Source organism: Oryzias latipes, chromosome 2, assembly GCF_053564925.1.
Source record: "Oryzias latipes strain Hd-rR chromosome 2, Olatipes_Hd-rR_3.1".
Lineage (NCBI taxonomy): Eukaryota > Metazoa > Chordata > Actinopteri > Beloniformes > Adrianichthyidae > Oryzias > Oryzias latipes.
In genome coordinates, this window is record NC_136238.1 from 25,850,813 (window position 1) to 25,877,909 (window position 27,097).

General features: G+C 41.1%; 3 protein-coding genes and 1 long non-coding RNA gene across 6 annotated transcripts in view; 2 read left to right on the forward strand and 2 right to left on the reverse strand.

Moving 5' to 3' along the window:
- Nucleotides 1-27,097, reverse strand: part of LOC144987890 (uncharacterized) — a 461,750-nt gene that overhangs the window by 349,761 nt on the left and 84,892 nt on the right. The window lies entirely within an intron of this gene.
- LOC144986943 (uncharacterized) overlaps nucleotides 1-27,097 on the reverse strand; it is a 239,117-nt gene that overhangs the window by 46,794 nt on the left and 165,226 nt on the right. The gene's annotated exons all lie outside the window — the stretch shown is intronic.
- Nucleotides 829-14,109, forward strand: LOC144988281 (uncharacterized). 2 transcript variants are annotated; one of them, XR_013652143.1, is made up of 4 exons: nucleotides 829-968; nucleotides 5,466-5,588; nucleotides 9,136-9,458; nucleotides 9,839-14,055. It is a non-coding gene; the product is annotated as an uncharacterized LOC144988281 (long non-coding RNA). The 2 variants fall into 2 exon arrangements; XR_013652140.1 differs by lacking the exon at nucleotides 829-968 and having other exon boundaries at nucleotides 5,068-5,588; nucleotides 9,839-14,109.
- Nucleotides 15,963-27,097, forward strand: part of LOC144987268 (uncharacterized) — a 193,711-nt gene continuing 182,576 nt past the window's right edge. The window contains exon 1 of the mRNA XM_078936570.1: nucleotides 15,963-16,852. The gene's annotated coding sequence lies outside the window, so the exon portion shown is untranslated. The remainder of the gene's footprint in view (nucleotides 16,853-27,097) is intronic.

The window sequence follows — 27,097 nt, forward strand, 5'->3', positions numbered from 1 at the left end:
GAGAATCTCCTCTCTGCTGTTTGGACACTTTGACCAGCAGAGGGCAGCAGAACTTTCAGCAACTCTGGATCTGATCCCACAAAAACAATCCATGGATGATCAGATTTCAGAAGATTTGAAGGATCAAAGACAAAGATGTTCTGAAGAGAAGATGTGAGAAGAAAGTCCAGAATGAATCCACTCTGACTTCTCCTCGTGTCTCTGAAGCTTGTGTCTTCATGTCTTCACCTCAGAGTTTCTTCTGGATTCCATGTGGATCAATAATATTGATCATGTTCTGTTGTCATTTTCCATCAGAACTTCAGGCTTTTCTCTGCTGATGATCTCTGAGCTGAACTTCTTGGAGGAATTCCTGAATCTGGGATTTGGAGCAAACAGTCAGAACAAAGGAGGTTTCCATTTCTTCTAAGCTCTGCCAGAAGAAAAGAGCTGAAGCTTGAAGCTGAAGCAGCATTTGCTCAGAGAATCTGTCCTCCAGACCAACAAGTCCCACCACAGCCTTGAAGACGTTTCCAGAAGCAGCAGCAGACTGTGTTCCCATGACGACGCTGAAGTCAGCTGCTGCTCTGCAGGAGAAAGTCTGCAGCTCCTCAGTCAGGAAGCTCTTTCAAGCTCATGTTTATTGATTCACTTTCTTTGGAAGTTTGGCTTCTCTGATGAACCACCAGAGGGCGAAAGAGAACTGTTGATATTATTAACACAACAGTCAAATAAATCAACATGAAACAAGAAAATAGTCCATTCTAGAGGCCACTCTGACGTCATCATCATCAAAGACAGCGTTACCTAGCAACCATACCAAGACCATAGCAGCTACAGAGGGAAACACAACAAACCATCAACGGCGGTTAAAGCAGTCAGACGTTTGTTCTGCAGCTCAGCAAAAATCTCTGCTTTAGGTTTTGGGGAGAAAAACAAAGGAAAACACACGGAGAAGGATTCTGCAAAGGAAATCCCAAGTTCTATTGGTAAGTCAGCGTCCTGGAAACATGCTTTGTTGGTTCTGAAGTGGCATGAATGCAGACTTAGATTGGTTTGGTTTTTTTTTGTTTGTTTTTGTTTGTTTTATTTTGTTTGTTTCCATCCCGTTTTTCTTTCTACACTCAGTACCTTTTTAATGTAGAGACAGAAGAACATTTGGAAAATCATTTGATTCAGACTTCTTGATTAAAATAAAACAAATGACACAGAAAAATTCATCAAATAAGGGAAAGAGAGTAGAGGAACCTGAGCTTTGATAGGTTTAGATCATAATGGTTTGTCTTAATAGAAAATTCAGTTTTCTTCATTGTCTGAGGATATGGAGCAGCAGTTCTGAGGGGAAACAAGATGGACAAAGAGAAGTGGTGGAGTACAGAACATCCACAAAGAAATTCATCTAAAACATTAAAATAATCCTTGATTTAACCATCAGAGATGTTTGACCTCCATCCAGACACATTTATGATCTCCAGCTGCAGAAAAACGTGTCAGATTTCTGTGTCGCTTCCTGAAGCTGAGAAAAAAACATTTAGAACTCCAGATTTTCAAATTACAGATTAATGAAGAGAAAAAAAACGCAAACATGAAATAATAGAGTCTGATAAATCTACACAAAGACTGAAATGATCCCAGTGCATCATGGGATATCCCCTTTATCAACTGTTGTGGCAGAACCTCAGTCCTGTCAGCCTCTATAAAGTCAGTCTGAGTGTGGAGCTGCTTTCTGGAGGATGTTTTCTCTCATCTGCTCTGTTGTTTTCCACGGGGAAAACGTGGTTAGGATGTCTGTGTTTCAACATCTGGATTCAACTGGATTCCTGTTGATTCTAACTGCAGCACATTGTGCCGACATCAAGAGCCTCCAGTGTTTGATTCTTCCAAGTCTGGGATCAAGTGAACAAACTCATGTTGACTAGAGTTTGCTGACATCCAAATGACAATTGGATGACTTTCAGCTCCAGGGATCAGAAAGGAGTCGTTGTCTCCAGGTGACTTCATCTCTGGTCGTCTGCTTTCAAGGAGCAAAAAGTTTTTTCCCACTTTGAGCCCCGCCCCTCTGGAATCCTGATCCTGATGCTGGTGGTCTCTCTGCAGCTGCTTCTGGATCCTGGGCCTTTGGGCCGCATTTACACTGCAGGTCTTGATGCTCATATCCGATTTTTTGACTATATCCGATCTTTTTGACGACCCGCTTACATCATCTTTTAAAATTGACCCCTATCTGATTTCTGCATTTACACTATACAATGCTGAAACTATCAAACGTAGACGTTCTGAGGACTACGTAGCAGTATTTCCGCCCTCCGCGGACCTCTTTTGGACTTTTGTGATTGTGGTTGTCATGGAGGCAAGGCGGCGACGGAAGGAGGCGTTGCCTTGGGGGATGCACGGGGGAGGAAAAAAAGGAGGGCTGGTCGGCCCTCTTATGTGCTCTCTCTGAGTTTTGAATGAGGAAGTGTTTGCAGACGTTGTGCTGTACTAACAGTTTGATCCAAGTGTTGAACCTTTCCTGCGTGATGACTTCTCTTTTCCGACCGTAGTCAGAAACACACGGGAGATTTCCTCAGGGTTCTCTTTTCCGTTCTGAACCCTCACCCTCCAGAGTGGGTTAAGAAAGACTCCAAAACTTTTGGGCGAGACACCTTATTTTTAATTTACGGTTCTCCGACAGTCCCCCTCTCTCCTTACACACACACACACACGCAAGCACGCGCACGCGCGCTCACACACACACACGGTCCTCATCATACACGCCCCCCAAAGAAATAAACGGCTTCTAGCCTGTTCCATAACAACGGTGTCCCGCTTCATTAGTTACCGTTTGCGTCCGGACCGGACATAACAGCGGTTTCCAACTCCAACTTTCTGAAGCCTGAGGCTGAAAGGTAACATGCTGACAGCAAAATCAGCGCACAAAAGCACCTTTATAAGTCACGTGATCTCAGTTGGTGGTGTCCTGAATTGATGTCACTGAGGTACGACTCACATTTACTTGGGAATATCCGATTTGTCTGCTTACAAGGCACACCCAAATGCACGTATCCGATTCGTTTCCGATTTATTTCCACATATGAGAGAGGCCTGTATCCGATCTGAGAAAAACGGAATCCATGCGCTTTTGTCCTGCTTACACATTCACCGACCATATCCGATCTGTGCCACGTGAGAGGAAAAAATCGGAATTGGGTCACTTGAACCATGCAGTGTAAAGGCGGCCTTAGCCTCCTTCAGCTCATGGTTCCTCTGTCAGTCTCTTCTCCTCAGAGGTCTGTCAGCACATTCAGATCAGCTCAGATCCATCCAGACCTCTGCAGGAGCAGACACCTGGAAAACATCCTCCATCACCTGGAACACCACCAGCAGCCGTGGAGCCGCTCCACTCAGTCGCCGCGGCGGCAGAGGCCAGAGGCCACTTTCAGTGTGAGGTCAAAGGTCAGACATGATCTGAGCAGCGCCGCCACACTGTCACTTCCATGTAGACATGTGTGTTGTTGTGGTCCAGCTGAACAAGCTCTTGGTGGTGTTGTTGGTGGAAATGACAGTTTGAAGTCCAACACGTCTGGACTAAACCAAACTTCTTCACAGCAGATTTGACCTTCAGCTGTTTCACATTACAACTTCAATCTGCTTCCAATCTGCAACCAGTAGAGGGCGCTAAGCGGGAAAAGCTTCACTGTTTGCCCAGAAGAAGAAGCCTCACCAAGCCTTCATGAAGGTCAGACTCCGTGCACGGTGGGGCAGTGGTTAGCGCTCTCAGTGAGAAGGTTCAAATCCCAGCTGTGACCTTTCTGTGTGGAGTTTGTCTGTTCATTCCACCCGTGTTTCCTCCCACACTCCAAAAACATGCTTCATACGTTGATGGTTCCTCTGAATGCCCCTAGATGTGTGTGTGTGTGGGTGTGTGCGCGCTGAAACCAGATCTCGCACGTTGCAGGAAGGGGGGGTGTGTGGTGTGAGGAGCGCAGTCAGGCGCTGTTTTAGGAGTGAAAAACTTGACAAAGTAACAAAGAAAGTTCATCTCAAAGAACTGAGTCTGTTTTTTTTTTCAGCCTTCGGGCCTGGAGATGACCACAGTCAGAGAACGTAAACCCCCCCCCTAAAAAAGGAGGATTGCCCCACAGTTTGAGAACATACAAGTGAAGGATCTTTTATTTAAAGTTTTTATATTTTATGAAGGATTTTTCACTTTGTACATTTCTTCTCTGCATGATTCTGTGGAGGTGAACAGGAGTTCTATTATATTTTCTATTATCTTTTCTTTATGCATTTAAAGAATTCTATTTTTTAAAACTTTTCCAAAAGCTGAGCGAGCAGATCAGACAGATTTATTGTTATAATTGGGGTTTATGGATCTTCAGACAGACTGAGAGTATATTTGAATAAACCCCTTCTGGATTTGAGGCTAAGCTTTATTTATGAAAATGATATTTGGATGCATTCCTTGTTGGACGGAAAAAAGAAACAAAAGAGGAAAGAAAGAAACAGAGTGGGATGTCAGAGATGGGGGAGAAGGGGTTAGAATGGGGGGGGTAGTCAATATTACAAAGTTAAAACATAAAAGTTTCGTCAGTAAATTACATAAAATAATCAGCACACAACTATTTGCAGGTTAGAAGTATAATCATACATCAATGTTTAAAGATTTATCTCCCAGGATTTCTGCACACAGACAGGTACACACAATATTCACATTACCAATATTCATGAAGGGGGGGCGGGTAGAAAAAGAGAAACAACAACAACACCCATGTCTGTATTAGTGTAAAGTTGAACAAGCAGGTGTGTTGACTGAATGTGAGTCTCTTAGAGTGAACCTTGATCACACTGAACGCTGCAGCAGAGGCAGGAGGCCCCCACCCCCACCCCCACACCCCAGAGCTGGGGGCAGACATAGGAGCAACCCGATCGATCCAGGCATCCAAGAGCCCCCCAGTCTGACAAAGATCCAGGAGCAACCCCCCCCCCCCCCCCCCATGCACCTGGCCCCCACCACAGAAACAGAGACGTGCTTTTGTGCTTTTTAAAATAAATACATTGATTTTGTGGAGGTGAACAGAGGTTCTGTTATATTTTCTATGTTCTTGGTATTCTGCATTTAATGGATTCTGTATATTCATGTATATTGTATTACAGAAATCTGCTTGATTCCTGCCTTCGGTAACAGATAATAGGTACCAAGGTCACCAGTAGGCCTGTTGTTGACCTTAGTCTCTGTTTTCTTTCTGTACTGGAGTGTTTATGGAGCCACAACACCTGCAATGCAGACTAGACAAAAACACACCATTCTAATGACGTATCTAGTATGTTTACATCTTCCCTTACTGAATAATAAAAAAGCCTTTTAGCCTTGAGGACAGAGAGAGAGGACAGCCACAGAGCCTAACAGGTCGTGTTTCTCCACCTCTCCCCTTTTGACTCTTGTGTGTCTTTTCATTTCTGCACATTTCATTTTTGGACGTCCTGAACCATCCAAATCTGTGAAGGCCGGACCAGACGGCAGCAATTTGGAGGCACAGACGGGGGGGTTGAGGACAGTTTTTCCTGAGGAATTTGGCCTGGATGAAGGGTTTCTCAGTGGACTGACGACACGGGTGCATCCTACAAAGGTAAGCAGAAACCTGTCAATCAAATTCTGCATTTGGGCGTAGCCAAACCAAGTGTCTGATGTCCTCAAAGTGAGTAACTCAGTAAATTGTAGAATTGTACATTTGGGAAAATTAGAGTATTTAAGAAAAGTGAAAATAAGGTTTACAGAATAAGAGAAAAAAGAAAAAGTGATGAAGTGTCCTAGAGTTTGGAAACTCCAACAGTTCTCTGATGGGAGGCTGGTTCACTGGGTTTGTTGTCCCGGGGAGGTGAGGACCCCCCAAGTACAGAATGGTTGTTGTTGTCCAATGTTGTTGAGGGAATTATAAATCAGAACAGAAATATTTGTAATATTATTCTGTAAATGAGGATTGAGGTTTAACACAGAGAGGAAGGTGCAGGTGTGTGTGTGTGTGTGTGTGTGTGTGTGTGACAGAAAGACAGAAAAAAATGGGGGGGGGACATGAGGGTTAATGCTACTTACATACTAAATATATATATAATATAATAATAATAATATAATAACATAATAGAACTACATACTCACTGGGCAATAATTTTAACTGGGGGAGGGGGGGGGGGGCATTAGGTTCTATAATTGGATAGAAGGGCCGGACCAGGAGCAGATGTGTGAGATGTGTGAGAATGATATAACATTGAATGTAGATGAAGACATTTGGATTGAAAATTATATTCTAAAAGAGAATATTCTAGAGTCTTTGGTTTAAAACCTTTGTTCCCATTTTGTTCCCATGTTTTGAATGTGAAGTCCTTTGGCACCTTCAAGGAGATGTAAACCTCTACATGAATAAAGTTTAATTCCTTCATGATCTTTTTAATAAAAGAAAAAAAAAAAGAAATAAAATTATTTATGAAATAAGACAAACATTCAGGAAAAGTATACTAATACATTTTTAAAAACAAACAAAAAAAACAATAAATAGTGGATCCTCTCCCGTCATAATCCTAACTTTAAGGGCTGCAGCTCATCACGTCTCACAGTTTGTGTAGCTGCGTTGTGTCCTGCACGTCTGTTTCTCATCCAGTAATTCCAGAAGTTTATGGCAGTAAAACTCACTTTCTACACTTTGTTGTGTACCTTGTGCTTTAATGTAGAAGTTTTGATTGTGTTAAAAGTTATGGACTGTATAACTCTTTGCTTTGTCTGCATTTTAACAAACTATTTGTTGTTGTGTGTGTGAATTGTGTTTGTGTTTAGTTGGAGTTGTGTGTGTTTAGTTGGAGTTGTGTTGGTGACATGGCTAAAGGTAGATAAAGAGCAGCAGGGGCTCTGGGGACAGCAGGAGGTCAGAGGTCATTGGGGAACCAGCGTATGCAGAAGCAAATGAAACACAGCAAGGAGGATCTGATGACGTCTGACAGGACAGAGCAGTGAAGAAAGACAACGTCTTCCCTTTGGGGGGGTCAGAACAAACAGGAAGATGAGATGATTTGATTTTTTGATTTGATTTGATTTGAAATGGTTTATTTCAAGCAATTAAGTAGAAATAATACACAAAAAAAATACATTCATACGGTAACTAATCAAATTTAGGATAATTAGACATATTGATAAATATTGCTTGAAAGGGAGTGGAAGGAAGCGAACTTATATAATTCCACCCCGTTATACTATAACCATTTTATTACATGATTTATCAATATCCGGTTCCCAGTTTTTATCAGACAGAATTAAAAATCATAAGATATCGATAAAGCACATGACAAAGATGAATTACTTAAGTATTACGTCAAAAATAACTATTTTAGAAATCAACATGGCAAATGCAGATCAGTCATCTGAAATATATGCAGATTATGTTACTTTTAAAAGTCATTCATATGAATAAAAAATAATACTATATCAGTAAAATAGACACAACACTGTTTCAGGAATTTTCATAGCAAAATTTCATCAAGTATCAAAAGTTAAAAACATGTGCAAAATTATGCTACATTAGGAAAGATTTTTGAATCATTTTATCAAGTTTTGGAGCAAGTGAAGTAATATCATTAAAAGTCAATCAATTTAACAATTTTCAATAAGTGATTAATTATTTGTTTTAGCTCCTGCTGTCAGCTTCGTTCGAGGTTTGATCTGTACTCCAGTGAGAATGACATTATTCATCCTTACCTGCTGATCCACATCGTCCAGTCTTTTCTCCAGAATCTCGACCCGGTTATCTTAGATGCTCGTTTTGAGCCCGAAATCTTCGGAACTCTTCCATCATTGGTCCGTAAAGGATTTCAGCGTGGCTTGAATATCATCAAGAGTCTGTTTTAGGTCTTCGTATTCCTGGGTTTTCTTCGGGGGCATGGTCAGCTCTGTTTTTTGGAGAAAATCAACTTTTTAAGTAATTTGAAGATAGTTGTATTGGCAGAGAGGCACGCCACGCGTCCTGCTGTGTGACCCGGAACCGGAAACCTAAGATGCACCTAAGATACACTGTGACAAAGCAGGTTGGTCTGGGAACTGCTTATCCAACAGGATGATGGACGTACAGCACACACATACATACTAATTATAAAATAAATAAACTATTTTGGATGAACAGAAGGTTGCAGTTTTAGGGGTTCCTGAATCTTTAATAAAACAACAGGTAATGTAATTTCTATAGATGGATGTTTATTAGTAAACTTTTTCTGGAATCACACTGCATAGAAATGCTGTTAGTTCAAGTCCAGCTTTTCCAGACACTCAAATAGATATAATAAGACTTAAGATAAATAAATAAAATAATAAAGGGAAGAAGATTTTGAGGTTTGGACAGACAATGCTTGCATTCATTCTGTCCACTGACGGTGCTTTAGATAAATTCTAATCAGTGATACTGTTTGGACCCACATCCTACAGATTCAGCCTCTCCTCAGGTCTGCAGCCTTGAGTTTCCCAGGGAGATGCAGTCAGAGCGCTTTGTTTGGAATTAGCTGCAAATGGTGTAGAGGAGTGTCTGTGCATGCTGGTGTCATTCAATAGAAACAGAGGATACGGTGTCTGCACAGTGTTAACTAAACAACTAATGTTTCTTAAGACTAGGAGTTGGTATGATAATATGATTCTAACTAATAAACTCACACTAACAGACCCAAACTATAACAAATGCACCTGAAAGTGAGAAACAATTATGGATTAAGTGTTCAATGTCAAAAGGACAATAAATAGGAAGAAGTCAATAAACAGTTAATTGAGTTGCAGCTGGTAGAGGCTAGACAGAAGCAAATAAAGAAATACAGAAATAAATAAATGAATAAATAAATAAAATTAAATATAGAAATACAATGTCTTAGGCTCACAACTGAAGCTCAGTAGTCGCATTTGTCTGGTGCATTTCAGCTAAGTCTGGCCTAGTTTCATTTTACAAACTATACCTCACCTGAACAGTTTTATGTAGTATGTTTTCATCTTCCCTTACTGAATGATAAAAATCATTTTAGCCTTGAGGACAGAGAGAGGACAGCCACAGAGCCTAACAGGTCGTGTTTCTCCACCTCTCCCCTTTTGGAAAAGGATTGAAAATTCTCTTGTGTGTCTTTTCATTTCTGCACATTTCATTTTTGGACGTCCAGAACCATCTGAATCTGCGAAAGCCGGACGAGACAGCAACAAAAGACAACGTGGATTGCTGTGATTGTGAGACTAGCAGATGATCGATCGGAGCTGCAGTGAAGAGGACGGCGGTGTTTGTGGGAGTTGGAGCTGAAGATCGGAGCAGGAACCATGTCTTCCCTTCAGTCTCTGAGAGAGTTGATCAGCGAGCGACTAGCTGCTGCTGCTGAAGAAATCTGCAGACTCTGTGAAGGAACCATCGTCCAGTACGAGCAGGAGCTCTGTCGTCAGCGCAGACTGCTGGATGTCATCTGGAAACCACAGCTGCAGCTACACCACATAGGTATGTGACCTTCATCAAAGAAACAGAGAAGTCCTTTGAGCTTCATGCTTTTCTTTTTGGGGACCCGCCTGTCATCATTCAGTGGCCGTTCTACACTACTCCCTGGGTGATAAACCAATCATTTTCCTCGTACTTTGTGAACAAATTTTGCTATACAAATAAAATTGCTATGTCTTACTCTCACCAGAACAATTCAACAAAAAGTTACTTAATTGTAACACGTTACTACTCATCTCTGCATATCTATTTATTTCAATTAGTCTCTTCTGGTCCTCAGACTCCTCAGACATTTTCTCCAATGATCACAGAGTTTATTGATGCTTAAAAAAACAGTCCTGGAAACGTATAAAACGCTCCTTGTTGTGTTTGTGTTCCTGCAGTTCTGCCCCAGCATTGGATGACTGAAGAAGAAGATCTTTGCAACCAGCAGAGGAACTTCAGGGTGGAACAGGAGGAACAAGAAGCTCCACAGATCAAAGAGGATCAGGAGGAACCAGAACCTCCACAGTTTAAAGAGGAACCAGGGGAACTTTGCATCAGTCAGGATGAAGATCAGCTTGATCTGAAGCAGGAGACTGATACCTTGATGGAGATTCCTACTTATGAGGAAGATGAGAACAGTGAAGCAGATCTAAACAATCAGCAGAGCTTTAATGTAACTGATAGTCAGGATGAAGAAGGAAACCAACATGAAGAATCAACATCAACTACAGATGAAGAGACAGACCCACAGAACAGAGATCAGAGGAAGATGAGGGACAGAAGTTATGTCCAAAGTGTGGACAGCTCTCACTTGTCAGCAGGTCAGTGTGACTCTGATCTTCATCTCCACACTATCGGTATGTTCACTTCAACAACGGTTCTATCTTGAGCTTAAAGCTCTCCAAACATGCAGTCCATCAACAGCGTGTCCTGGAAGAGTCTCTTCTGTCCCTTCCAGTTGAAAAGACAGAAGACATTGTTGGTCAGTGCAGCCGACAACATTCTTCAAATCATATGATCTTAGTTAGTCCCTCCAGCTAACGACAAACAGGAAACCTTAACAGATCAAAGAGAAAATTGTGAGCAGATAAAAAAGTACAATCTGTTTTGTCGTCTGTGGTTCTAAGTTTGTAGTTCAGTTCTTTTCAGCAGATTTCTCTGTCAAACCCAAAATCCCATCTGAACCTCTTTGATGTCTCCATGTCTCCAATTCCAGACATTCAGACAGATTCTATTTCCAAAACTACATTTCAAGCTAAAACCCAAAGACAGGGTCCTGCTCATGGATCTGCAGACAGAAAAGATTCAAACCTGAACACATCAGTGAAAAACTGCTTAGTGTCTGAATTGTTCTCCATCTTTTCTGGACTGATTCTTCCTCCAGTGCAGCTTCATCTTCATCAAACTGCTCCTCATTGGTGGGTGGAAACACAACAGGGAGGTTTTTCTGTGTCCAGTTCAGCTCCATGAATGTTCAGGCTTTTTAATGTCAGTGATTTCAGTTTAGAAAAACTGCATCTCTGCTGAGATTTGCTTCACTTCCATTAGAACCTCAGCAGCATCAGGATAATTTTGTTGATGGTTTGTCTGTGGAATGACATTTCATCCTCATAGCTTCAGTGGAGATCAAGAGTCTGGAACCTTTAACACTAAAAGAACCATTTGATCCAGTTTCTTCCAGACCAAAACCCAACAAGAGCCACAAAGTTCCACTTCACTGTTTAACAAAATACTTTTTATTTCTGTTTTTCTGACTGTTAAGACAATCATTTATAAAATGTAGCTTTCAAAAATGTAAAAAAAAGTATTATGACAGTTTTATTACAGCTGTCATAAGATGATTTTTTTGTGTGATTAATTCAAGATTCAAGAATCAAGAAGTGTTTATTGCCATATTCGGTGAAGTTTCCCAGAATAGGAATTTGCTTTGGTGCAAGTGTGCAAAATAAAACAGAAAAACAGTAAGCAACAAAAATTAATAAAAAAAATTGCACAATGGTCAGATAAATAAATAGAGTAAGTAGTGCAAACAGTGCCAAAAGCAGTGCAAACTGAGGATGATCAAGGTGCAGGTAGTGGGCTGGTGACTGACTGGACATTGAAGTGAAGTTTAAGGGGGGGAGAAGTTAAAGGGTGTTGTATTGGATCAGTTATTTATTTAGTACTTCCAGGCCTCTAGAGGGCGCAGTTCTTATGCTGATAGTATTCTACCTGAAGTTACCAACAGGAAATGAGGCGACAGGAAGTTGTCTCCTGTAAAGATAATGGAGGAGGTTCTATGGCAATGTGTTCTGTCATCATAAGTCATCCAGCCCTTTGAGTGGCAATTCAAGTAAGTAGACATATTATATAGTTGGTTGTTAACAAAATTGCAAATATTGAGGCTTATTTTTTATATATAGCACTAATTACTAAGTTTGTACTTATTAGAGCATAATAACTTTACATGCTGACTTTAGTTTTACTTTAATTTACTTGCCTCATTGGTTGTGTTTGGTGTAATATATTTGCAAGCAAGACATACAAGCATTTCTATTTCATTTATAGTGAAACTGAACAACGTCTACATTTAGTTTGGTATTGACGGTCACAAAAGCTTGTTTCCATATGTAAGTACATAATCTCTTTATTCATGTGTTTTTCTGTATGTATTATTTTCAGTTTCACACTTCTGCGTATTAAATCCAGTTTCCACTACAACACCTGTCTGTTACTTGGAGGATGAATGCAAAGAAGAGTTTAGCTGGCTGTGAATCTCAGTAAACGACACAGGTCACATTGAGTGTAACAGTACAGGTGTTTAAGAGTCTGACTGCAGAGGGAAAGAAACTGTTCTTGTGTCTTGAGGTTCTGGTCCTGATGGACCTTAGCCTCCTGCCTGAAGGGAGGAGTTCCAGTAGGTCATGTCCAGGGTGGGAAGGGTCGGCAGCTATCCGGCCTGCACGTCCCTGGGTTCTGGAGACATATAGTTCCTGGACAGATGGGAGGCTGCAGCCGATCACTTTCTCTGCAATACGCTGCAGTCTGCTCATGTCCCTGGCTCTGGCTCCACCGTACCACACAGTGATGGAGGAGGTGAGGATGGACTCAATGATGGCCGTGTAGAACTGCACCATCATCTGGGCCGGCAGCCGGGACTTCTTCAACTGCCGCAGGAAGTACATCCTCTGCTGGGCCTTTTTGAGCAGAGAGCTGATGGAAGGCTCCCACTCAAGGTCCTGAGTGATGGTGGAACCGAGGAAACGGACAGAGTCCACAACGGTGATGGTAGAGTCTGTCAGGGTGAGAGGGGATGAGGGGGCTGGGACTTTCTTGAAGTCCACTATCATCTCCACTGTCTTCTGGGTGTTCAGCTCCAGGTTGTTGATGCTGCACGACGACACCAGCCGGTCCACCTCCCTCCTGTAGGCAGACTCATCATCATTAGAGATGAGCCCGATGAGGGTGGTGTCATCTGCAAACTTGATCACTTTAACAGTCATGGCTGGAGGTGCAGCAGTTGGTATACAGGGAGAAGAGCAGAGGGGAAAGTACACAGCCCTGTGGAGTTCCTATGCTGATGAATTGGGTGGGCACACACTGCCTCCGGTCCGTTAGGAAGTCAGTGATCCACCTGCAGGTGGAGTCAGGCACGATGAGCTGGAGGAGCTTTTCTTGGAGCAGAGAGGGGAGGATGGTGTTGAACGCAGAGCTGAAGTACACGAACAGGATCCTAGCATTGGTTCCTGGGGAGTCCAGGTGCTGCAGGATGAAGTGGAGGGCCAGGTTGATAGCGTCGTCAACAGACCTGTTGGCTCTGTAGGCCAACTGCAGTGGGTCCAGGAGGGGGGAGGTGAAGGATTTGAGGTGGGAGAGGACCAGACGCTCGAATGACCACAGGCCTGTAGTCATTGAGGCCAGTTCGCCTGCACAGTGTTTCAAGGTAGCAGGGGAGATGCCATCCGGGCCAGGAGCCTTCCGTAAGTTTTGCTTCCGGAAAAGCTTGAGCACCTCCTCTTCTGTCACTGAGAGGACAGTGGTGGGGGAGAGGTGGTCCGGGAGGGTCATAGGCTACGTTCACACTGCAGGGCTTAAAGCTCAATTCGGATTTTTTGAAAAAATCCGATTTTTTTGCAAGACCGTTTACATTTCCTAGTAAATCCGAATTTTTGTGATCTCCAGTGTGTGACAAGGACCACAGAATGGCGAGGACTCAGATGCAGAGTTCTTGGAAAACTTTTATTCCTGAGAACCTGAGATAGGCGTAGGGTTTGTTAAACATCTACACAAGATAATCAGGCACAGGACAGAGGGAGGCACAGACCATAAATACATATGAGGAGGGACAGCACAGGTGGGAACGATCAGGGATGATTAGGACTACAGCTGTGGGGAAAACAGACATGAACAGGAAACGGAAGAACTTTCAAAAGAAAACAGGAAGCGACACACGAGGACACAAATGTCAGACAGGAACTTTTTTTTTTTTTTTTTTTTTTTTTTTTTTTTTACCTTGTCCTGTCCAACAGCTGGGCAAACAGATGAGAGCTGAGGGGTTATTAATCTTCAGACAAACCAGAGGTATGTCTGAATAAACCCCTTTTGTAATTGAGGCCAACCTTTATTCATTTCAACCATGTTTGAAAATTTTGGGTGTTGGACCGGACGGAAAAGGAAAGAAGGAAAGAAGAGAGAGAGATGTTAGAGAGGGGGGGGGGTAGTGAGAGGGGGGGGGGGGGGTTAGACCATGAAGCAGCATAAAGCAGACAGGTTTACTGGTTGTTTATCATTACGGTACGGTTCAAATGTAGTACAAAAAGGGCGGGGCCTGTCCACACACACACTCAAATATTATCAACACACCTGCTAGCTGCAAAAATGTCCACATGTCAACATGTACACAAAACAGATAGTGTTCACGAACGCATACCTATGCCTTAAAACCAACTAGTGTGAAATCTTTCATTCATACAATCATGCAAACTATTAGTGCAAAGGTGAGCTAACACCTGTGCTCAGGTGAGTGTTTATGTTCTTCTAAAATGGATGGTGGAACGTGAAAAGAAGGAGGAGGAGCGCCCAGCCACCCCCACACCCAGACCCCCGCCGCAGCAGCAGCGGCAGCCGGAATTCCCCCAACGCCACACGGGAACAGGCAGGGAACAACCGCCCCCCGGGCGACCAAGACCGCCACCCAGGCCAGGGCCAGCTAGAAAGTTCATCTAAAAGAACTCAGACTGTTTTTTTTTCAGCCTTCGGTCCTGGAGATGACCACAGTCAGAGAACGTAACACCCCACCCCCCCAAAACAAGGAGCCCCCCACAGTTTGAAAACATACAAGTGAAAGATCTTTTATTTCATGTGTTTATATATTATAAAGGATTATTCTTTTTGTACATTTCTTCTCTGCATGATTCTGTGGAGGTGAACAGGAGTTCTATTATATTTTCTATGATCTTTTCTTTATTCATTTAATGGATTCTATTTTTTAACATGTCCAACAGCTGAGCAAACAGTTCAGAGCTGAGTGCCTCTTGTATTGGACAGATTTTATTGTCATAATTGGGGTTTGTGGATCTTCAGACAGACTGAGAGTATATTTGAATAAACCCCTTTTGGATTTGAAGCTAAGCTTTATTTATGAAAATTATATTTGGATGCATTCTTTGTTGGACGGAAAAAAGAAACAAAAGAGGAGAGAAAGAAACAGAGTGGGATGTCAGAGATGGGGGAGGAGGGGTTAGAGTGGGGGGGTAGTTGATATTACAAAGTTAAAACATAAAAGTGTCGTCAGTAAATTAAATTACATAACTTAGTTCACACAGCAACAACAAAATATATAGTCTGCACACAACTATTTACAGGTTAGAAGTATAATCATACATCAAAGATTAAAGATTTGTCTGATTTCAGAGTTTAATACAGACTCTGTCTCCTCACCTACCAATGCGTCCATGGAACTGCCCCTGCCTACCTCAGTGAGCTCCTATCCCCACAGGCCACTTCACGACTCCTCCGCTCCAATTGCCTTCATCAACCAAGGACCAGGCTAACCACTATGGGAGACAGAGCCTTTCAGGCTGCTGCCCCTCGACTCTGGAACAATCTTCCACAATCCCTCAGAGCCCCACAGAGCCTTGGCACATTTAAAAAAAGGCTTAAAAACTTTACTTTTCAATAATGTTTTTTTTTTTTTTTTTTTTTTTTTTTTTTTTTTTTTAGTACTTTTATTGTTTTTTTTTTTTTTTTTGTCTTACTTTGTTCTTATTTTAAAGGGGAGCCAGTTTAGCTCGTGCTGGTTTGCGGCGCCTTCCGTCCGTGAAACCCGGGCTCGACTCCAGGCTGCTCCCTGTTCCCTTCTCTACCTCTGCCGGTTCCAAGCCCGGTTAGAGAAGGTTGCGTCAGGAAGGGCATCCGGCGTAAAACATTGCCAAATTTACCATGCGACTTGTTCGCTGTGGCGACCCCTGATGGGAGAAGCCGAAAGTGGAAGAAGACTTTGTTCTTATTTTAAACATTGTTATTCCTGCCTTCCTTGTGGCGCTTTGAGATTTTACCTAAAATGTAAAGCGCATTCTAAATATTTTTTTTATTATTATTATCCCAGGATTTCTGCACATAGGCAGATACACACAATATTCATATCACCAATATTCATGAAGGGGGGGTAGAAAAAGAGAAAACACCAACACCCATGTCTGTATTTGTGTAAAGGGGAACAAGCAGGTGTGTTGAATGAATGTGAGTCTCTTAGAGTGAACCTTGATCAAACTGAACGCTGCAGCAGAGGCAGGAGCCCCCCCCCCCACCCACCCACCCACACCACAGAGCTAGGGGCAGACAGAGCAGCATGCTTTTGTGCTTTTTAAAATAAATACAGGGGTTCTATTATGTTTTCTCTGTTCTTGTTATTCTGCATTTAATGGATTCTTTATATTTATGTATATTGTATTGCAGAAATCTGCTTAATTCCTGCCTTCAGTAACAGATAATAGGTACCAAGGTCACCAGTAGGCCTGTTTTAGACTTTAGTCTCTGTTTTCTTTCTGTACTGGAGTGTTTATGGAGCCACGACACCTGCAATGCAGACTAGACAAAAACACACCATTCTAATGACGTATCTAGTATGTTTACATCTTCCCTTGCTGAATAATAAAAAAGCCTTTTAGCCTTGAGGACAGAGAGAGAGGACAGCCACAGAGCCTAACAGGTCGTGTTTCTCCACCTCTCCCCTTTTGACTCTTGTGTGTCTTTTCATTTCTGCACATTTCATTTTTGGACGTCCTGAACCATCTGAATCTGTGAAGGCCGGATGAGATGGCAACAATTTGGAGGCACAGACGGGGGGGTTGAGGACAGTTTTTCTGGATTAAATTTGGCCTGGATGAAGGGTTTCTCACGTTGGACTGACGACACGGGTGAACCCTACAAAGGTAAGCAGAAACCTGTCAATCAAATGCTGCATTGGGCGTAGCCAAACCAAGTGTCTGATGTCCTCAAAGTGAGTAACTCAGTAAATTGTAGAATTGTACATTTGGGAAAATTAGATTATTTAAGAAAAGTGACGATAAGGTTTACAGAATAAGAAAAAAGAAAAAGTGATGAAGTGTCCTAGAGTTTGGAAACTCCAACAGTTCTCTGACGGGAGGCTGGTTCACTGGGTTTGTTGTCCCGGGGAGGTGAGGACCCCCCAAGTACAGAATGGGACAGTCTGAAGATCCTAAAGATTGGTGAGAGACCAGAATCCCACAGTAGGACTGAGTGACAGAAATACCATGGTGTTGTAAATAAAGGCATATAGGCTAGTAGAGGCTCTGCAGTGTTGGATGTTCTGCTATTTGGCTCTGGTGGGAATGAAGTGCACGACTGTGCACGTGAGTGTGGAAGTCTGTGCACGTGAGTGTGGAAGTCCGTGCACGTGAGTGTGGAAGTCTGTGCACGTGAGTGTGGAAGTCTGTGCACGTGAGTGTTGAAGTCTGTGCACGTGAGTGTGGAAGTCTGTGCACGTGAGTGTGGAAGTCTGTGCACGTGAGTGTTGAAGTCTGTGCACGTGAGTGTGGAAGTCTGTGCACTTGAGTGTGGAAGTCGAGTAGGAGCACAGAGCTCTGGATTTAGTATTAATAAACACATGAATATTATAGTTTATAATAAATCTTAGACTATATCATCATTAGGACTTAGTGTTGATAAACAATAATGGATCCTTTAATATTTTGTCATTCTAAGCTTGTGGTGGTGTTTCTGTTTGTAGAGTAGATAATATTGAGGGAGAATCTGACAGGGAAACTCATGATGATGGTTGAGAGAGGAGTGTGGGGGGGCAGTTTCTAGAAGGATTAAATGGTGGTCTCTCTCTGCTGATGGCAAAGTGCAGAACATGTGATGAGGTGAACTATTACTGGTCTGTAGAAATTCCATCTGGACTTCCACAGCATTCCAGAAAATCTGTTGGATAAAACGTCAATGAGGGTCACATGACATGAAATGAAAGAAAAAGAGCTGGAAGACACAGACAGAGAGGAAACTCTGCTGGAAAGGAGGAGCAGCCGATGTCTGAACCAACGGAGACAACTTTGATCCTAAACGGTTTGAGAAAACTGTTCCTCTTTATAGAATGATGTTGATGAGGAATTCTAGATCAGAATAGGAATATTTGTAATATTATTCTGTAAAGGAGGATTGAGGTTTAACAAAGAAAGGAAGGAGCAGATGTGTGTGTGTGTGACAGAAATATCGATAAAAATATTTTATCGTGAAGCCCTTTGGTACCTTCAAGGAGTTGTAAAGTGTTAAATGAATAAAGTTTCATTCCTTCATGATCCTTTTAATAAAATAAATAACATTATTTATGAAATAAGACAATGACCAAAAAACCCTATGATTTTCAAAGACAAAAATTCTGAAAAAATATACTGATACATTAAAAAAATAATAATTAATAGTGGATCCTCTCCCGTCATAATCCTAATAAAGACTTTGAGGCTGCAGCTCCTCACGTCTCACAGTTTGCCAGGATCTTGGAATGAAAACAAAGATCTGATCGATCACAGATTTCTGATCTGAAAAGTTCTGCGTTTCTGCACAGTAGACATGTAGGAGATTGATTGACAAGGTCTCCAGCCAATCAGGACACAGAACTGGGTGCACGGTTTAAAAAAGCAGCCTTATTAGTCAGAAAGAATGAGCTAAACCGGTAAAGATGAACTGTGACGTAGAAAGAAGACTGTCTTCTGTTCTGTTTGACAGAGGCTTTCAGGTTGGAGCTCAGACTGCAGAAGGAGGGAAGAAAATGTCACGTCTTGATCGTGTGGCCAGATAAAAATAAACATAAAACAGGGGTCTCTGATATTGTTCAGTGGGCCGGACCAAACATGGAGGATCCAGCCCACTGGCCGTAGTTTGTCCACCCCCCTGTACTAATGGATTCCTTTCAGTGAAATTTTTTATTTTGTTTAGGGGTTAAGATACTTAAGTGTTTGTTGTGTATTTTGTGTTTTTCTGTAGAAGTTTTGATTGTGTTAAACGTTATGGACTGTATAATTCTTTGCTTCGTCTGTGTTTTAACAAACCAATTGTAGTTGTGTGTGTGAATTATGTTTGTGTAGCTGGAGTTGTGTGTGTGTGTGTGTGTTGACATGGCTAAAGGTAGATAAAGAGCAGCAGGGGCTCTGGGGACAGCAGGAGGTCAGAGGTCATTGGGGAACCAGCGTATGCAGAAGCAAATGAAACACAGCAAGGAGGATCTGATGACGTCTGACAGGACAGAGCAGTGAAGAAAGACAACGTCTTCCCTCTGGGGGGGGTCAGAACAAACAGGGAGATGAGATGAACTTAGGACAGGGAGGTGTGACAAAGCAGGATGGTCTGGGAACTGCTTATCCAACAGATGATGGACGTACAGCACACACATACATACTAATTATAAAATAAAAAAACTATTTTGGATGAATGGAAGGTTCCAGTTTTAGGGGCTCCTAAATCTGTAATTAAACAACAGGTGATGTAATTTCTGTAGATGGATGTTTGTTAGTAAACTTTTTCTGGAATCACACTGCATAGAAATGCTGTTAGTTCACGCCCAGCTTCTCCAGACACACATTTAGTTATAATAAGACTTAAAATAAATAAATAAAATAATAAAGGGAAGAAGATTTTGAGGTTTGGAAAGACAATGCTTGCATTCATTCTGTCCACTGACGGTGCTTTAGATACATTCTAATCAGTGATACTGTTTGGACCCACATCCTAGAGATCCAGCCTCTCCTCACAGCTTCAGGTCTGCAGCCTTGAGTTCCCCAGGGAGATGCAGTCAGAGCGCTTTGTCTGGAATTTGTGTGCATGCTGGTGTCATTCAATAGAAACAGAGGATACGGTGTCTGCACAGTGTTAACTAAACACCTAATGTTTCTTCAGACTAGGAGTTGGTATGATAATATGATTCAAACTAACAAACTCACACTAACAGACCCAAACTATTACAAATGCACCTGAAAGTGAGAAACAATTATGGATTAAACGTTTAATGTCAAAAGAAAGACAATAAATAGGAATAAGTCAATAAACAGATAATTGAATTGCAGCTGGGAGAGGCTAGACATAAAGCCAATAAAGAAATACATGAATAAATAAATGAATAAATAAATAAATGTCTTAGGCTCACATCTGAAGCTCAGTAATCACATTTGTCTGGTGCATTTCCAGGAGGTCAGACCTGGTTTCATTTTACAAACTTTAACTCACCTATGAACAGGTTTGATGGTGACAGCTATAAATCCGGCCCTCGCCCCGTAGGACTTAGGGGACAATGACGGGGAGAGGTGGGGTGAGAGGCGGAGGTTTCCGGGGCGGTACACTCTGGGAACTGATGGATGCTGGATTGTGCTATCACTGCAAGGAACCTGGCCATTGGACTAGAGGCTGTCCTGTACTCCACTGCTGAGCGGATGAACTCACTCAGCACCTTGTTGGTCCAACAGCCACTGGCAGACTTGATCTTCAGCCTCGAGCCCTATGTCTCCACTCCTGACCCCCCTCACGTGATTTTTTTTTTAGTTGCTGACAGTACCAGTTCATTTTTTTGGTTGTGACCTGCCGGTAGAGGTAAGATCTTAAGCCCAAGTCCGAGTCAGAACTAAATGACAACCATTACGTTCGGGTCAGTTCGGGCTTCTGTCTCGCTGACCTTTTCAATAAATATATTGTAATGGCTGCAAAGAAGCTCCTTAGGTGGGCGGTTTTCAAACAGCTCTTTATCAATCCTGTACGTCAGAACGGTTATCGCACGAACCGAAAGGCACAGCCGGCTTCTTCTTATGCAGAGGGAGAACGTTCACCAAACGCACACACACACGGGTAGGCCCCGCCCCCTCTATCCCACCAGTCACCAGCCCACCGTTGATTGACAGACACTGTGGTCCAGCAACTGGCAGAAAGAGGGGGGCGCCGGCCACAATCTCTGCGCACGTGTCGTGAATGTAATCTTCCCTCCGCAAGTCTGCATCTATTTGTTCAGGTATCCCCGATATGGAGCAAGAAGTCAAGGATAAACTTCAGACAGGGGAACTGGAAAGGCAAACATTTTTTTTACAGTGTGGATATTTTTACAGTGTATGGTGCACTGAACTTGGCCACTGAACTTCAGCGCACGGCACAAACATGGCACCCTTTGATGAGTCGTTCATTGCAGTTTTCAAATATAATCGAAGGTGGCATATCCGTTTATAAAAATTTTCTTGCTCAGAAAAAGAAAGAGCGCCAACAACTACCCATAAGAATGTTCTTCTCTTGGAGAAAGACTCCTGTGCCTTCAGTAGAAACAGACGCTACAGCGGAGTCAGGATGAAAGAGGCACAGCTGGGACTGTGAAACACGGAGTGACAATGTTTCCAACCTTGTATTACTATATTAAAATTTTGTGCTTTAAAACAGGTTTTGATTTTTGGTTTCATTCTATAGTTCGGTATTGCATTGTAAGATAATAAAAATAATAAAGCTGACTACTTCATGGATTTCACGTTTCGCATGTTATTTTTGGAACGCAACTCCCGCGATAAACAAGGGATCACTGTGTACTCCACTGCAGAGCGGAAGGACTCACTCATGAGGTGCAGTACCTTGTTCGTCCAACAGAGGGACCACTGGCAGACTTGTACTGGGGATTGCTAGAAAGTATTCTGTCAGCTTTTCTGGTGTGGAAACCTTGGATCTCCAGCCTTGAGCCCCACATCTCCCCTCCTGACCCCCTCACATTACCTTTTTTTAAAGATAGAAATGAGAAAACCTGGTACCAAGACCCAACAGAAGGACAGTAATAGGAGAGGCTCAGCTCAGACCCTCACATAAAGTGTGGTTTCCGATGTCAGCTGATAGAGTAGCCCTCAACTCCCTCACAGTGCATCCCAAACATCAGTCAAGATGTCCCAAGTCTGGTTTTCTCCCACAGCAGAAACTTATGGCATCATGGTTGCGGGAAGGACAAAGCCACCCTAGAACACATTCAGGAAACTCGCCATCATAGTCGTGAACGGACTGACCATCCCCTGGCGAAGGCCTAAATTGACTGACGGCCACCTCTGGGGGCTCAGGGCACCACAGATGATGGGTCGGTAAATTACCCACCGATTTGCACGCTGTATATAAAATTTTGAGCGCTTCAACCATTTCTGATCCTAATCCATACATAGTCCTGGCCAAACTGGACGACTCGCACTGCTGGTTTACATGCATTGACCTCACTAATGCTTTATTTGGTCTGCCTCTACACCCTGAGTGTAGAGATCTTCTCATTTACGTCTGAAACCCAGCAGATGCTTTAACAGGGGTTCGAACTCTCTGTGTTTTCTGACTGTCCCCTGTCAGCCAACGTCACTCTTTTTCAGTATTTGGGTAATATCCTGATAACAGCTGAAACAGTTGATGGATGTTTAGACGCCACAGGCGTAATTCTAAGCCATCTAGCGGCTACAGGGTGTAAAGTTTGCAAAAGTTGCAGGTGCCGCAGATAAGTTTTTTATTCCTTATTTATTCCTTTTATTGGTTGAATGCTGTAAAGCATTCAACCCTTTGTTTTCCTGTTTCTCTTTATTGGTTGAATGCTGTAAAGCATTCAACCCTTTGTTTTCCTGTTTCTCTTTATTGGTTGAATGCTGTAAAGCATTCAACCCTTTGTTTTCCTGTTTCTCTTTATTTGGTTGAATGCTGTAAAGCATTCAACCCTTTGTTTTCCTGTTTCTCTTTATTTATTATTATCGTATCTTATAGTATCTTCCGCCGTTTTTTGGCGTTTAACTACTTCTACAATTTTTAACCTATTTTAACCATTCTACTATTAAAATGTTCATCTCTTTCATCTTATTTCTGCTATGACTTTTGGTTTTTCAAATCCTTTTACTTTTTAAGATATTCCAGGTTTTCCGGGAATTTTTGCTCCATTGAAATACATGGAGAATTTTTCGTTCAGAAGTTCACAGTTAAACTCCTTCTACAATTTTTCACCTATTTTAACCGTTCGACTATGAAAATGTTCAGCTCTTTCATCTTATTCTAGCTATGACATTTTGGTCCTTCAAATCTTTGAACTTTTCCAGATATTCCCGGATATTCCCAGATTTTCCAATCTTTTTGCTCCATTGGCCACACCTTTGCTTCTTTAAACAATTGTAACTTTAACATTCTTTTGGCTAGAGACACCGTTCAAATATTGAAATGTTCACAAGGTTTTGGACTTCAACATAAGGTTTAAAAATTATTATGGGATGGCAACACCACCTACAGTTTGGCGGCCATTTTGTGCCAAAATGTGAGGCAATTTTAAACTTCTTCAAACTTTCACCTATTTTTACCATTCTACTATTACAATGTTCAACCTTTTCAGCTTATTCCTTTCAGCTATGACTTTTGGTCCTTCAAATCCTTGAACTTTTCCAGATATTCCCGGATATTCCCAGATTTTCCAATCTTTTTGCTCCATTGGCCACACCTTTGCTTCTTTAAACAATTGTAACTTTAACATTCTTTTGGCTAGAGACACCGTTCAAATATTGAAATGTTCACAAGGTTTTGGACTTCAACATAAGGTTTAAAAATTATTATGGGATGGCAACACCACCTACAGTTTGGCGGCCATTTTGTGCCAAAATGTGAGGCAATTTTAAACTTCTTCAAACTTTCACCTATTTTTACCATTCTACTATTACAATGTTCAACCCTTTCATCTTATTCCTTTCAGCTATGACTTTTGGTCCTTCAAATCTTTGAACTTTTCCAGATATTCCCGGATATTCCCAGATTTTCCAATCTTTTTGCTCCATTGGCCACACCTTTGCTTCTTTAAACAATTGTAACTTTAACATTCTTTTGGCTAGAGACACCGTTCAAATATTGAAATGTTCACAAGGTTTTGGACTTCAACATAAAGTTCAAAATTATTATGGGATGGCAACACCACCTACAGTTTGGCGGCCATTTTGTGCCAAAATGTGAGGCAATTTTAAACTTCTTCAAACTTTCACGTATTTTAATCCTTCTACTATTACAATGTTCAACCCTTTCAGCTTATTCCTTTCAGCTACGACTTTTAGTCTTTCAAATCTTTGAACTTTTCAAGATATTCCAAGATTTTCCAGGATTTTCCAAGATTTTTGCTTCATTTAAATACATGGAGAATCCTTGAAAACCTTTGTTGCTTTCAAGCATTATAACTTTAACAAGCTTTCAGCTAGAGGCACTGTTCAAACATTGAAATGCTCACAAGGCTTTGGACTTCAACATACGTTTTGAAATTATTATGGGATGGCAACACAACCTACTGTTTGGTGGGCATTTTTTGACAAAATCTGAAGCAAATGTTGCAATAAACTTCATCCATGGCTGGAACTGAGCATATTGAAATTCACTGGATCTGGACATATAAGGAATGTGGGCGTGGTTGGCAAACAAACTTTTTTGCTAAGGACGTCCAAAGGTTTACTTTTTCCGATTTGTCTGAAACTGACGTCGATTTGTTCGTCATCCCCAGGCGACCGAAACATAAAATGGTTGCTATGGAGATAAAATCAATAGGAAAGCCGCCATTTTGGAAAAAGTGGATTTTCTGTCAACTTAGAACATGTAGCTTTTAACAATATGATACTCTCAAACAAAGTGTTTTTTTGAGTCAGTTGATGATGCTGATTCCAATGCTAGCACTTTTAACCATTTTAGCAACATCTTCAAATTTTCAACAGTCCAGTCATTTTTGTATCAACTTAAGCTTTCATGCTTAACTCCTTCTACATTTTTTGACCTATTTTAGCCATTCTACTATTACAATGTTCAACTTTTTCAACTTTTTCCTGCTATGATTTTTTTTTAAATCTTTTAACTTTTAAAGATATTCCGGGATTTCCCAGGATTTTTGCTTCATTAAAATACATAGGAAATCTTTTTTTTAACTTCTTTTACAGTTTTTTACCTACTTTAACCATTCTACTTTTAAAATGTTGAGGTCTTTCAGCTCTGTTCAGCCATTTCTTCAGCAAATTCAGCTTTCATTCAGCATTATAGCATTCAACCCTGCATTTTCTTCTGGAAATGCAGCTCCTTCTAGTGTTACATTTGTTTTCCTCTTATGCTATCTTCCGCCGTTTTTCGGCACTTAACTCCTTCTACAATTTTCAACCGATTTTAACCATTCAACTTTTAAAATGTTCAGCTCTTTTACCTTTTTTCTGCTATGACTTTTGGTACTTCTAATCCTTGTACTTTTTAAGATATTCCAGTTTTTCCGGGAATTTTTGCCCTATTAAAATGCATTGGAAAGTTATGGTGCAAGAGGTTCCCGGATCGACACCCGGTTCGGACACTTGAAATTTTTCTACCATTCACCTTTTTAAATGTTCAACTCTTTCAACTTATTACAGATATTACTTTTGGTCATTCAAATCATTAAAATTTTTAAGATATTCCAGGATTTTGCAGGATTTTTGCTCCTTTAAAATACATAGGGAATTCTTGTGCTTAACCTTTTTTACAGGTTTTCACCTTTTTTAACCATTTTACTTTTAAAATGTTGAGCTCTTTCAGCTCAGTTCAGCCATTTCTTTTACAAATTAAGCTTTCTTTCAGCATCTTCAAATTTTCAACAGTTCAGGCATTTTTTCAACAATTTCAGCTTTAATGCTTAACTCCTTCTACAAATTTTGACCTATTTTAGACATTCTACTATTACAATGTTCACCTTTTTCAGCTTATTCCTACTAGGACTTTTGATCATTTAACTTTTCAAGGTTTTTCCAGTACAGTTCAGCCATTTCTTCAGCAAATTTAGCTTTCATTCAGCAGTACAGCATTCAACCCTGCATTTTCTTCTGGAAATGCAGCTCCTTCTAGTTGGTTGAATGCTGTAAAGCATTCAACCCTTTGTTTTCCTCTTCTGCTATCTTCCGCCGTTTTTCGGCACTTAACTCCTTCTACAATTTTTAACCGATTGTAACCATTCAACTTTTAAAATGTTCAGCTCTTTCAGCTAATTACTGCTATGACTTTTGGTACTTCTAATCCTTGTACTTTTTAAGATATTCCAGTTTTTCCGGGAATTTTTTCCCTATTAAAATGCATTGGGAAGTTATGGTGCACGAGGCGCCCAGTTCGAAACCTGGTTTGGACACTTCAAAAAAATTTTATCAATTTAACTTTTAAAATTTTCTACCCTTTCAACTTATTCCAGCAATGACTTTAGGTCATTCAAATCATTGAACTTTTTAAGATATTCCAGGATTTTCCAGGATTTTTGCTCCGTTTAAATACAAGGATGATCCTTGAAAACCTTTTTTGTTTTAACCATTGTAACTTCAACATGCTTTCAGCTAGAGACACCGTTCAAACATTGAAATGTTCGCAAGGCTTTGGACTTCAATATAAGGCTCAAAACTATTATGGGATGGCAACACCACCTAGAGTTTGGTGGCCATTTTGTGCCAAAATGTGAGGCAATTTTAAACTTCTTCAAACTTTCACCTACTTTAATCATTCTACTATTACAATGTTCAACCCTGTCAGCTTATTCCTTTCAGCTACGACTTCTGGTCTTTCAAATCTCTGAACTTTTCAAGATATTCCAAGATTTTCCAGGATTTTCCAAGACTTTTGCTTCATTTAAATACATGGAGAGTTCTTGAAAACCTCTGTTTCTTTTAAGCATTATAACTTTAACATGCTTTTGGCAAGAGACACTGTTCAAACATTGAAATGCTCACAAGGCTTTAGACTTCAACATATGTTTTGAAATTATTATGGGATGGCAATACAACCTGGAGTTTGGCGGCCATTTTGTGCCTAAATGTGAGGCGATATTAACCTTCAGTTTTTAACCTATTTTAACCAGTTTACTATTGAAATGTTCAACTCTTATAGCTTATTCCTTTCAGCTATGAATCTCGGGCCTTCATATACTTGAACTTTTCAAGATATTCCAGGATATTCCAGGATTTTCCAAGATTTTTGCTTTATTTAAATACATGGAGAATTCTTGAAAACTTTTGTTTCTTTCAAGCATTATAACTTCAACATACTTGTAGCTAGAGACACCGTTCAAACATTAAAATGATCACAAGGCTTTGGACTACAAAATACGTTTAGAAATCATTATGGGATGTCGACACAACCTACTGTTTGGTTGCCATTTAATGACAAAATCTAAA